Source organism: Miscanthus floridulus, chromosome 1 (genome assembly GCF_019320115.1).
Source record: "Miscanthus floridulus cultivar M001 chromosome 1, ASM1932011v1, whole genome shotgun sequence".
Classification (NCBI taxonomy): Eukaryota; Viridiplantae; Streptophyta; class Magnoliopsida; order Poales; family Poaceae; genus Miscanthus; species Miscanthus floridulus.
Genome location: NC_089580.1, coordinates 47,736,146 through 47,749,346, shown reverse-complemented (window position 1 = coordinate 47,749,346; position 13,201 = coordinate 47,736,146).

The window sequence follows — 13,201 nt, the reverse complement described above, 5'->3', positions numbered from 1 at the left end:
AAGGAGTCGATAGCGAAAACGATAAGAGAAAACGTGCATAGATTAAGATTAAAAGTGATGTAGTTGTTCGATGTTCAAGGCGTTGACGAAGACTTTGCCATCGATGGTCCTGAGCCCCTTGCCGTTGCTAGGGTTGGGTGTCACTAAAGATCAAGGAGTCGATAGCGAAACCAATAAGAGAAAGCGTGCGTAGATTAAGGGTAAAAGCGACATAGCTATTTGATGTTCCAGGCGTTGACAAAGACTTCACCGTCGATGGCCTTGAGCCTATAGGTGCCTGGTTGAAGCACCTCTGTGATGACGTATGGTCCTTCCCACGGTGGAGAGAGCATGTGGTGGTTCTTGTTGCTCTGGACAAGGCAGAGCACTAGGTCCCCGACATTGAAGGCCTGACCCAGCACTCGACGGTATGGTACTAGCACAAAGCTTGCTGGTACTTGGCCGAGTGGAGCAGGGCAACATCACGCGCTTCATCTAGCTAGTCCAAGGCATCTTGGAGGGACACCTCAGCTCCCTATTCAACGTATGCCCTAACCCTCGGCGCTCCATAATTGAGGTCGATTGAGAGGATAGCCTTGGAACCGTAGACCATAAAGAATGGTGTGTAGCCAGTGGCCTGGCTGGGGGTCGTCATCAGGCTCCATAGCACCATGGGAAGCTTTGTGACCCATCATCTACCAAACTTGTTCAACTGGTTGAAGATCCTAGGCTTGAGGCCTTGTAGGACCATGTCGTTCGTGCGCTCGACCTGCCCGTTTGTGCGGGGGTGCGCCATGCCGGTCCAATCGACGCGGATGAGGTATTCATCGCAGAATTGGAGGAACTTTTTCCTAGTGAACTGTGTGCCATTGTCCATGATAATGGAGTTCGGGATTCCAAAGTGGAGATAATGGAGTTCAAGGAAGAACAGCATGGCTTGCTCGGACTTGATTGTAGAGATCGGTCGAGCCTCTATCCACTATGTAAACTTGTCAACATTGACAAGCAAGTGTGTATAGCCCCAGGCGCCCTCTTGAGAGGTCTGACTAGATTCAAGTCCCTAGACCACTGAATGGCCACATGATGGGGATCATTTGGAGTGCTTGGACCAGCAGGTGGGTCTACCGAGTGTAGTATTGACACCCTTCACTAGGTGCACACGATTTGTTCAGCATTGGCTACTATGGTCGGCTAGTAGAAGCCTTGTTGGAACATGTTTCTGACCTAGGGTCCTAGGTGTCGGCATGGTGCCTATAGACCCCACCATGGATATCACTCAGCAACTGCTTCTCTTGTTCGATGGGGAAGCAGCGCTATAGGATTCCTAGTGTGGCTTCGCCTATAGAGCTCGCCCTCAATAACTGACAAAGGACTTGGCACGATGCATGAGCCGCTGAGCCTCTAGTTTTGTCCATCGGTAGTGCCTCACAGAGGAGGTAGTTCGAGGTAAGGCATCCTCCAGTCGGCCAGAGGGTCAGGCTCTATCACTGGATCCTCATCAAGCTCCATGACTTCGGGGTCAGATGGAGCCTACCAGGTTAGCCCCCTGAGCCCAAGGCAGGCGGCCAGTCACTGGTCTATTCTAACACCTCATAGTAGACCAAGGGCTTGTACTGATCACTAGCGAAGATGCCCATCGGCACCGGCTCTTGGCCGAACACCGTTTTTGCCAGCGTGTTGGCTGCCTCATTAAGATGCCTCGGGATGTGATTGAGCTCAAGACTGTCAAACTTGTCCTCCAGCTGGTGGTCTTCTTGGCAATACATAGCCATCTTGGCATTTTGGTAGCTTGATTCCTTCATGACTTGGTCGATGACCAGCTAGGAGTCGCCCCAGACATCAAGCCACCGGATGCCCAACTCTATGGTGATGCGTAAGCCATTGATGAGTGCCTCATACTCAGCCACATTGTTGGAGGAGGGGAAATGGATGCAAACCATGTATCTCATGCGTACCACGAGGGCCAAAACAAAGACCAGCACCACGCCGGTGCCTTTCTTCATCAGTGTCCATCAAATTACATCGTCCAGTAGTCTTGGTCGATGACTGCTGGCAGCATTTGGATCTCAGTCCACTCTACAATGAAATTGGCCAGCACTTGGGACTTGATGGTCGTTCGAGGGTCATATGAAATGCCTTGACCCATTAGCTCGAGTGCCCACTTCATGATTCTTCTTGTGGCATCCTAGGTTTGGATGACCTCACCGAGAGGGAAGAACATCACGACCATCACTAGATGTGACTCAAAGTAGTGACGCAACTTCCTCTTGGCGATAAGGACGGCATATAGGAGTTTTAGAATTTGGGGGTAGTGAGTCTTGGAATCAGACAAGACCTCGCTAATGAAGTACATGGGACACTGCACTTTGAGAGCGTGTCCCTCTTATTCTTGCTCTACCACTAGGACGGCACTGACCACTCATGTGGTGGCCACAATGTAGAGCAGAAGTGGTTCCCCATCAGTTGGGGGACTAGGATCAGGGCCTTTGTTAGGAGCTGCTTGACCTTATCAAGTGCCTCCTGGGCCTCAAGCATCCATTTGAAGCGCTTGGCCTTTTTCAGAAGCTGATAGAGGGGGAGACCTCGTTTGCTGAGGCATGAGATAAAGCGGCTGAGCACGGCAAGGTACCCTATAACTCGATGTACCCCCTTCATGTTCTAAACCAGGCCAATCCTCATGATGGCTGAGATCTTCTCTGGGTTGGCTTTGATGCCGCACTTGGAGATGATAAAACCCATCAGCATGCCCCTTGGGACCCCAAAAATGACTTCTCGAGGTTGAGTTTGATACCGTTTGCTTAGAGTTTCACGAAGGTCTGCTCTAGGTCGGCTATGACCTGGTCAGCCCGTTTGGACTTGACCATGATGTCATCGACGTAGGCCTCAACGGTGTGCCCGATGAGGTCGTTGAAACACTTGAGCATGCAACGTTGGTACATAGCCCCCATGTTTTTCAGACCAAACGGTATTGTGACGTAGCAGAACAATCCAAATGGGGTGATGAAAGACGTCGTGAGCTGGTCAGACGCTTTCATCATGATTTGATAGTACCCAGAGTATGCATCAAGGAAGCAAAGGGTTTTGCACCCTGAGGTCGAATCGACTACTTGGTCTATGCATGGCAAAGGGAACGGATCCTTTGGATACACTTTGTTGAGACCCATGTAGTCAACACACATTCTCCATTTCCTACTCTTTTTTGTATAAGAATAGGATTGGCTAATCACTCGAGGTGGTATACTTCCTTGATGAACCCGGCCGCCAAAAGCTTCGCAATCCCCTCACCGATCACCCTACATTTCTCCTCATCGAAGCGACATAGGTGCTACTTCACTGGCTTGGAGCCTGGCCTAATCTTCAAGGCATGCTCAGCGACTTCTCTTGGAATGCCTGGCATGTCTGAGGGTCTCCACGCATAGATGTCTCTATTGGCACGGAGGAAGTCAGTGAGCGTGCTTTCCTATTCGGAGGAAAGCATGATGCTGATGTGCACCACTTTGCCCTCAGAGCCATTAGGGTCTATGAGGACCTCCTTGGCGCCCTCTATAGGCTCAAAAGTCCTAGCCAATAGCTTAGGGTCAGGCGCTTCTTCGACGACCTCCTCCCTAATGGTTTCACGCTCTTTGGAGGCAACAATTGTCATGGCATGTGTTCGCAGCACTCGACCTCACACTCATAGGCACGCTAGAAGGAGGTGCTGATGGTGATGACCCCGCATGGACCTTGGCATCTTCAAATTCAGATAGGTATAGTTGGGGATGGCCATGAACTTCATGTAGCATGGATGTCCTAGAATGGCATGGTAGATCCCATGGAACCCGACCACCTCGAAGGTGATGGGCAGATCGATCTACCCAAGTGGCACGGCCTACTTTTCAGGCATGATGTCATGGAAAGGTGCCCTGGTCGGCTAGATGTGTGATCGGTCGATGCCCATGGCATTGAGCAGTTTCAGTGTACATGATGTTGAGGCTGTTGCCTCCATCCATCAGCACCTTGGTGAGCCGCTTCATGCCAATGATCGGGTCGACCATGAGCAGGTATCTTCCTAGCTGCGAGGCACTTTTTGGGTGGTCAATCCGATCAAAGGTTATAGCGGACTCTGACCATCGGAGAAAGGGTGGCTCCTAGAGTCGTAGGCAGTCAACCTTTCAAGGATCATGAGGCAGCCATCCAGCGCCGAAAATCCACTGTCCTTTCCCTTTAGCGGCGTCTATGGCCTTCTTGGGCTCCTTCCTATGCTCCCCCTTGTTGCAGCCTCAGGACAAGAACCACTCCATGAGAACATAGTCCTTGTATAGGTGCTTGACAGGGAAAGCATGGTTCAGGCATGGCCCTTCGAGCAGCTTCACGAAATGGTCTAGGGTACCCTTGGTGGGCTTCTAACCTCCCTTATTGTCGGCAGTGGCCATGAGCAAGCCCTCACGCCTTTGCTTGTTCTTCTTCTTATTGGGGCAGTTGGAGGCACCTTCGCTGGCATCCTTGTCCCGCTTTGCCTTGCCCTTGGGGTGGTTGAAAATTGCCCCGACCGCCAGAAAGCATCTTGGCCCCTAGTTGGGTTTCAGTGATTAATAACAATATGAGATTACTATGACTAACATGTGTTTTGCAGATGCAATTAAGTTAGGTCATGGTAATGACAGTTGATTGGGCAATCATGGTTGTCATGCCCCTATGATGGAAATCATTTTGGTTTTCAAAGGATGGATGACAAGGTTAAGTATGGACTAGTTCTAAGTGTCGTTTGGTGTTGAAGAGACACTTAGAGTAGTTTAGGACTTTGTTTTTCCTTTGGCTGTACTATTAAGGGGGTATGGATGGGTAGCTTAACCTAGAGCCTAGTGGGTTAGGTGTGGTGCACACTTGTCAAATCTAGCACTAGGTAGCTCCTAAGTAGCCCTAAGATCAATTGGAGCGAACTTCATTCACATATGATTGCGAGTTAGAAGTAAATGGAGGGTCAAATGTTGACCGAACACTGGTTCCGGTGTGATCGGACATTGGCGCAAAGTTCGGTCAGTTCATTTGATCAAGGAGAAGTCATCTAGATGTGACCAGACTCTGAGTGAAATGTGACCAGACGCTGGGTTCTAGAGTTCGGTCAACTCCAGTAAGGTTCTAGAGAGGGAGAATCCTGATCGGACGCGTCTGGTCAGTGCTGACCGGACACTGAGCAGCAAAGTGACCAGACACTGGGTGCCTGAGTCTGATCAACATCAGTAAGGTTCTAGAGAGCAGTTTTTGTGACCGAACATGTCCGATCACTACTGACTGGACGCTGGTCAGTGTTTGGTCACAACTTAACTGCTTAGTACCGGGGAGAACTGACCGGAGCGTCTGATCACCCCGCAGAGGCACATAATGGTTCATTCTGAATGAGGGGTTATAAATACTTCCTCTATTCACTCAAGGGATGACTTTTGCTCATTTCAATAGCTGAGACACACCCTTGAGAGTGCCAAGGAGAGTAATGTCCTAGTGAGGTGATTGAGATTTGAGAATCCAAGAGAGAGACCTCATTAGTGAAAAGAGAGTAGCAAGTATGCATCCACCCTTCTCATTAGGCCAAACGCATCGGTTCCTCTAGAACCAGCGTCCGGTCACCTTGTGACCAGCGAGACTAACTCCTTTTCACCTCTAACTTCTTCACCCTTGCTCAAATGTGCCAACCACCAAGTGTATCACCTTGTGCACATGTGTTAGCATATTTTCACAAACATTTTCAAGGGTGTTAGCATTTCACTAGATCCTAAATGCATATGCAAAGAGTTAGAGCATCTAGTGGCACTTTGATAATCGTATTTCGATACGAGTTTCACCCCTCTTAATAGTATGGCTATCAAACCTAAATGTGATCACACTCTCTAAGTGTCTTGATCACCAAAACAAAATAGCTCCTATGGTTTATACCTTTGCCTTAAGCTTTTTGTTTTTCTCTTTCTTCTTTCCAAGTTCAAGCACTTGATCATTATCATGGCATCATCATCATCATGCTATGATCTTCATTTGCTTCACCACTTGGAGTGTGCTACCTATCTCATGATCACTTGATAAACTAGGTTAGCACTTAGGGTTTCATCAATTTACCAAAACCAAACTAGAGCTTTCAATCTCCCCCTTTTTCGTAATTGATGACAACCCTTTCACAAAGATATGAATTGAAATTCAATTGAGTCCATGTTGCTTGTCCAAGCATATTTACCATGTGTAAAAGAATATGGACGAGTTTCATGAACCCCAAATGGTAGCAATTGCTCCCCCTACATATGTGCTAAAAGTTTGGATTGTAGCTTGCACATATGCTTAGATAGGAGATATAGGAGACAATGTCTACCAAATGATACTAAGGTATAAAAGATGGACCTTTGAAGCATGATACCAATTGGAGTGCACCATTATACCATCCTTAGCACCATGGTTAGCTCTATACCACTTAGAAACATACTTTGAAAAGATACCACTTGCAAAAACTTACTTGGAAATGAAAGTTATCTAGTGATTTCATTTCATCATTCAATCTTACAATTAGCATACATCACACACGCATGGATATTTTAAAATTTTAGAACTTATGTCATGCAAGCAAACATATGAAATGCACATTCAAATGCACCATACAATTTTATGAGCTTGCTCCCCCTACTTGTGTGATCAAAATTTTAATTGATCCCTTTCCTTTGTCATATTTCTCCCTTTATGTCAAATTCTCAAATTCTCTCCCTATCACTTGTATCTTTATTTCTCTCCCCTTTGTGTTGTCTTTTCACTTATCTTTGTGCACTATTTCTCCCCCTTTGTCATCAATGACCACAAAGGCTCAAAATATGGATAGGTAGAGATTATCAATGTCAATCAATGGGGTGAGGATCATTTTCCCAAATTTGGTCCAATCTAGATCATTTACCAAAGATATTTAACTCGGTTTGATCTAAGGACAAGCTTCTTGACACCTCCAAATAAGGGTTATCTTGTACCATGTTGAGTTAAACACTTAGAGCTCATTTTCTAGATTAAACACTAGGTTTACAAGCCCATAAACATGTCATATGCTACCACTAGATTAAGTCAAGCATAAAAGCAATAGTGATACCATATAAACATCAAATTCATTTGATTTTCATGAATTAGCCTAATAAAATGGAGAGATGACTAGATGCACTAAACATGTCCTTAGCAAGGATGTATGTCATGCCAATCAACTTTTACCTTGGATTGCTTAAAGGAGAGGCATGTCATATAAGTGGGGGGGTGCATCAACACATATTTGAGAAATCTAATATATTCAACTCATTCCTTAGCTTGCAAAACCTTTTTCTCATCCAATGGCTTGGTGAATATATCGGCAAGTTGATCTTTAGTGCCTACACTCTCAATGCAAATGTCCCCTTTTTGTTGGTGATCTCTTATGAAATGATGGCGAACATCAATGTGCTTTGTTCTTGCATGTTGAACCGGATTGTTGGTCAACTTGATTGCACTCTCATTGTCACATAGCAATGGCACTTTCTTGAACTTGATTCCAAAGTCACTCAAAGTGCCCTTCATCCAAAGTACTTGTGCACAACAACTACCGGTGGATATGTATTCAGCTTCGGTAGTTGATAATGCAATACTATTTCATTTCTTTGATGACCATGAAACAAGTGATCTTTCCAACAATTGACATGTGCCTGAGGTGCTCTTCCTTTCAACCTTGCATCCCACATAATCCGAGTCGGAGTAACCAACTAGCCCAAACTTTGCTCCTTTGGGATACCATAAACCAACATTTGATGTATGCTTCAAGTACCTCAATATCCTCTTTGTAGCCTTCAAATGACTTTCTCTTGGTGAGGCTTAAAATCTTGCACACATGCATACACTAAACATGACATCCGGCCTTAATGCGGTCACATAAAGTAGGCTTCCAATCATAGACCGATACAATTTTTGATCCACCATGTTGCCACTTGCATCACTATCCAAGTTACCATTTGTTCTCATTGGTGTGCTAATGACTTTGCTATCATTCATGTCAAACTTCTTGATCATGTCCTTGATATACTTGCCTTGACTTACAAAAGTACCATTCTTCATTTGCTTGATTTGAAGACTAAAGAAGTAACTCAACTCTCCAATCATGGACATTTCAAACTCATTAGCCATCATTTTTTCCAAACTCATCACAAAAATCTTGATTGGTTGATCCAAATATGATGTTATCAACATAGATTTGCAACACAAACAAGTCTTTTTCAATCTTCTTGATGAAAAGAGTGGTGTCAACCTTGCCCATTGTGAACCCTTTAGAGAGTAGGAAATCCTTTAATCTCTCATACCATGCTCTAGGTGCTTGTTTCAATCCATACAAAGCCTTCTTCAACTTGTATACATGGTTGGGCTTCTTGTCATCTTCAAAACCGAGAGGTTGCTCAACATATACTTCTTCAACATATACAGGCAAGAGAGGAAGAGGATCCCAAGTCTCTGGTGGAAGGAGTGAACGGGTGTTCAGATCTCGCTTGCCGCTCAGTTGTCGTGCTCTTGTGCTTTTTTCACCACCTATCTAGATCTTGATCCCCTTTCATGAGGCGCCCTGCTTCCCCTTTTATAGGCGAAGGAAAAGCGTGGGTTACAGAGGAAGAAAAGAAGAAGAACAAGACAGAGAAGAAGGCTTCCAGGGCTATCGGGTCCTTCTTCTCCTTCATGTGGGTCTCGTTGATCCATGTCATGGCCATGTTCATCACTGGCGCCATGCGCAGGCGTCATCTGTCGGCCATGGCGTTCCACTCCATCCTGGTGGACATCGTGGTGAACCGATGTGTCTATCAGCATTCGTACGAGGGTTAGGCAGAACAGCACCGACACGTCCAACACTGTTCTTGATGTGAATCCCCAGGTATGGCCCATCATGGCCACAAGTTACATCGAGGCATGCCAGCCTCTTCCCTGGCATCAGAGTTTTGACCTAGGCCCATACGATTGGACCTAGAGTGGTTGGTGGCGGTATGGGTCCCCATCGGATGAGGCGAAACCCGCATCCTCGAGGACAGGCGAGACAGAGCCCATGACCTTGGGCAACACGGAGCCCGCACCCAAGGGGTCGGGCGAGACGGAGCTCGCACCCAAGGGGTTAGGTGAGACGGAGCTCACGGCCTTGAGGTCGGGCAAGACGGAGCCCATACCCAAGGGGGTCGGGCGAGATGGAGCTCACACCCAAGGGGTTGGGCGAGACAGAGCTCGCGACCTCGAGGTCGGGCGAGATGAGCCCACGGCCTTAGGGTCAGGCGAGACGGAGCTCGCGGCCTCGAGGTCAGGCGAGATGAGCTCGTGGCCTTCGGGTCAGGCGAGACGGAGCCTGCATCCAAGGGATCGGGCGAGGCGAAGCTGCGACCTCGAGGTTGGGTGAGACAGAGCCCACACCCAAGGGGTTGGGCGAGAAGGAGACACAGCCTCAAGGTCAGTCGAGATGGAGCCAGCGGCCTTGGGGTCGGGCGTAACCTTTTAATACTTCTCGAGCCATCCGAGAAAGTTAGCGTGGGCACGTACTTCCTTGCTTTGAAATTTGGATCGATACCCGATATTCGTCCCAAAAAACACTACCCGATATTTCAGGTACCTGACAATTCGGGTTTAGGTTCGGGTTTACCCAATCAACCCGAGATTCATCTGTGATGCTGAGTCGATGTTGTTGCTACCCGTTGCAGTCACCTACCAGTGCGTGCGTCGTGTGGACTATGGAAGGCCAGAAGCCGAGGGGCCTAAATCTAGGAGGCGGACAGCGGGTGCTGCGTCATGCCATGGCCCGACGTGACAATGGCCGGAGACTGGAGTGGACAATGGGTGAGGAAGCCGTGGTGGTCTCTCAAACATCGCTCATCAAGGCGTTGGGTACAGGCTCGCATAGCTTGCTCGTGCCTCACCGTCGTGTCCTCATGCATTGCAGCGCCGAGCGGAAGCTCACTCTCATAGTCAAGGCAGAGGCAGAGACGGAGACAGAGCTACGGCTGTTGGATAGGGTTCAGGGATTGGGGTGGGCATTTGGGATTTTGCAGCCACACGATATGGGTGCGGGATTAGAGTGTAGGTGGAGGCTACTGGGCTAGAGCTCGTACCCTAGACCTAGAGAGGCAGTGGTGCATCGTGGGCCGGTTGCAAGTCCATAAGCCCATGACGATTTCATGGATTAGTGGGGGGCTATGGCGTTGGGGCTAAATTAGGATTTTGGGTAGAACAGGTAAATTCGGGTACCGGGAGTCATTATCTGAATTACCCAAACTAATTTTGGAGAATTGTCTATTCCACCCTTGCTCTTCTCGCCTCATCTTGCCTCGCCGCAAGCCGCGCCGCCGAGGCCAAATCCTATCACCGCCCAGTGCCCCTCTGCTCTGTTCTGCCTCTGTCTCTCTCGTGACTGGGCGAATGGGGAGGACGGACAGGAAGACCAAGGCTGTGGCATCCAAGGCCATTCGCCTGGCACATGGCCATGTCAAGGCAACCAATAGGAGCAAGCCACCTCGCCCATAGGTTCACCTGTCATGGACTCCACTCTCTCTTCCCTTTCTTCTATGGCTTCAGTCCACGTAGACCCTAGAGATAGAGAGCACTAGTCCACCGATCTGTGCGTGGGTGCAGCGGCATAGTGTTAGTTAGCCCGCTAGCTGACCAGTCCCACGCGTCAGCCTCATGGTGGGCAAGAATGTCATTTCACCACCGTTCTCTCTCCTCAACCGGCTGCAACCGGTCCATGGTGCCCTGTGGCCTAATTTCACCGAACCAGAGTGTCTTCTGGCAAAATGCTCCAAAGTGGGTGTCCGCCAGCAAAGGACCATCACTTTGGATGTTCAACAGACAATTCTCCGAACTAATTTTGGGTATCTATAGTGGGTAGATCAAGTTTGGGTAGTTCGGGTACGGGTTTGGGTAGTTCAGGTTTGGGTAATGGGTATCGGGTAATTTGCCCATGGCTATTTCTAAAAAAACATGTCCTATTTCTCTTTCTCACTCCTGGCTCCTTCTTCCTCTCTTGAACGCACAGAGCAGGATAGCATCGGCTGGTGCCTGCTTCCAGTCACAGAGGGCTCAGCGGCGGCGACTGTCTGGCCAAAGGGGTGTACAAGACCCATGAGGACCTAGCGCCTGCCCAGGCTCCACAAGTGAGGTCACGATGGTCCACCAGTGGGAGCAAGCGGTGATCGTGGCCACGGCCCGACGCTGGCGGCGCGCCGGTGTTTCTCCTGGATGTGGGAGGGGTGCGGCAAGTGCGCGCGGCCATGGCGAAGGATGGAGGCATCCTTGGTTCGTCCTGAGGTGGCTTGCACCGACGCGACTGCATGGGCACTGGCGACGTGCGCGCGATGGTGACGGCAGGCAGCGGACGGCTAGGCGCAGGCCACCTAGACGCCGGCAACAGTCCTCCGTGCGCACACAGGAGTGCGAGGTGCACTCACGGCAAGGCTGCGCGGCTAGGGCGGCAGCGATAGCGGCCCAGACACGGGCGTGGTGACATGCGCCGCTCCACGGCGGCGGGCCGCATCGCACTCGCGCATTCGTGTGGCCGCAGCGATGGCGATGGTGCCTGCTCGCACGCTCGCAGCGGCAACGCCAACCAAACGCACGACGCCATCGCACCTGCTATTGCAGCAGCCGCCCCATCTAAAAATTTGTCGGCCTAACTGCATCCTTCTTTGATTCCTCATAGCCATGGCTCCCTCACCTCCCTAGTAACGCCCCTAAGCCAGCTGCTCGTAAGACCGACCGAGGTAATCGCTCAATTTGGCAGATTTTGCGCCGCCGGCCGCCATTGCCGTGGCTCGAGCTCCGCGCGCGGCCCCGCTCTCTGCCTCACTAAGTCAACACCACTTCGCTCGTTCTAGGTCCACCCCGATGCCCTCCATCTTGGCCTCGCATAGGTTCTAGGGAGCTTCGTCGTCGCGCCGGAAACGGGCCCCTTGCCACCTGTTTTCATCGCCACTGGGCATGCCGCCGCGGCCAGCTCGGCTCCACCCACCTCGGACTTGTTGCGGGTGGGATACACCGTGGGGAGGTGACCCCTTTGCAACTTGGCCGGTTCCCATGCTGAGCTCGGCCTTGTGCTGCCATGGCACGGCACTCATGCCTCCATTGTTGTGCGCCTCTGCCATGGCCGCTGCCATGGTGCCTGATGCATCTGCTGCCACCGCCTGCAAGCTCCCTCACTTGGCCTCGGGGAGGCCGGCCCCAACGGCCTCCACCACTGCACGACGCCTACGGTGCGGGCATGGCAAGGAGGCGCGCACCGGCGACGAGCTGGGAGAGCGTGGTGTCGGTGGAGGATGGACTTAGGAGTGAGAAAGAGAAAGGGGGGGCTGGATTTTTTTTTTTTTTGATAAATTGGCTTGGCCGGAGCGTCCTGTTGCCACCGTGGTATGGCCAGGTCAGATCCTGGTGTTGGCGTGGCGGGTTTTGGGCTGTTGGTGTGCGATGACGGTAGATTAAGAACCTAGATGAGAGCTTTTTTAATTTAAGGATCCAGATGGGAACACTTCAGAAGTTTAAAAACCCTGGGTGCAATTTACTCGTGATGATAAATTAAGACTCATTCTGTTAACTAACGTGCCCCCACCTCTTTCTTCACCTATGGGCCATGCTTAGTGAGAGACTGTGCCTTAATTTTGTCCAGAAATCAAGGATCCTATTAGGAACGTAGGGAGAAGCATCAGTAAACAAACAGCCCTAGATGAGATCCAAGTTTACGCATAGAGGAAATGGAAGAAATTCAAGTTGCGCCGCGTATGTCGCGGATGCACACATAGATATCGTAGGCTGGGAACCTTATATGGAGGCTCATAAACCATCATGGGCCAGACAACCCAAAGCACAGCCCAGTAGGACTTCGGGCCATGTGAACAGGCCTCACTTAGTTCATGCTTTTAATTACAACCATTAACTAAACTTCCAACGACGACAAGACTGGCATGGAGCTAGATAGCAGGGTTCAACGAAGAGAGCGAAGCAACAACGTCAACGAAGAAGCAGCAACCTGGTCCCACAGTTTCCCCTGAAGATTTTTGGAAATTTAACTTCGAACACGCGCTGGCACGATTCGGACCCACGTGTCATTCATTCGATGCCAGTCATATACAGTATAATCAAAGGCGTAAACGTTTTCAATGACAATTTTCCAATTGTTTCTACCCACGGCCCACGGAAATAAAATACCTATTTCCCTTTACCTTTATGCTTTAACCGTTTCTCAAAATAA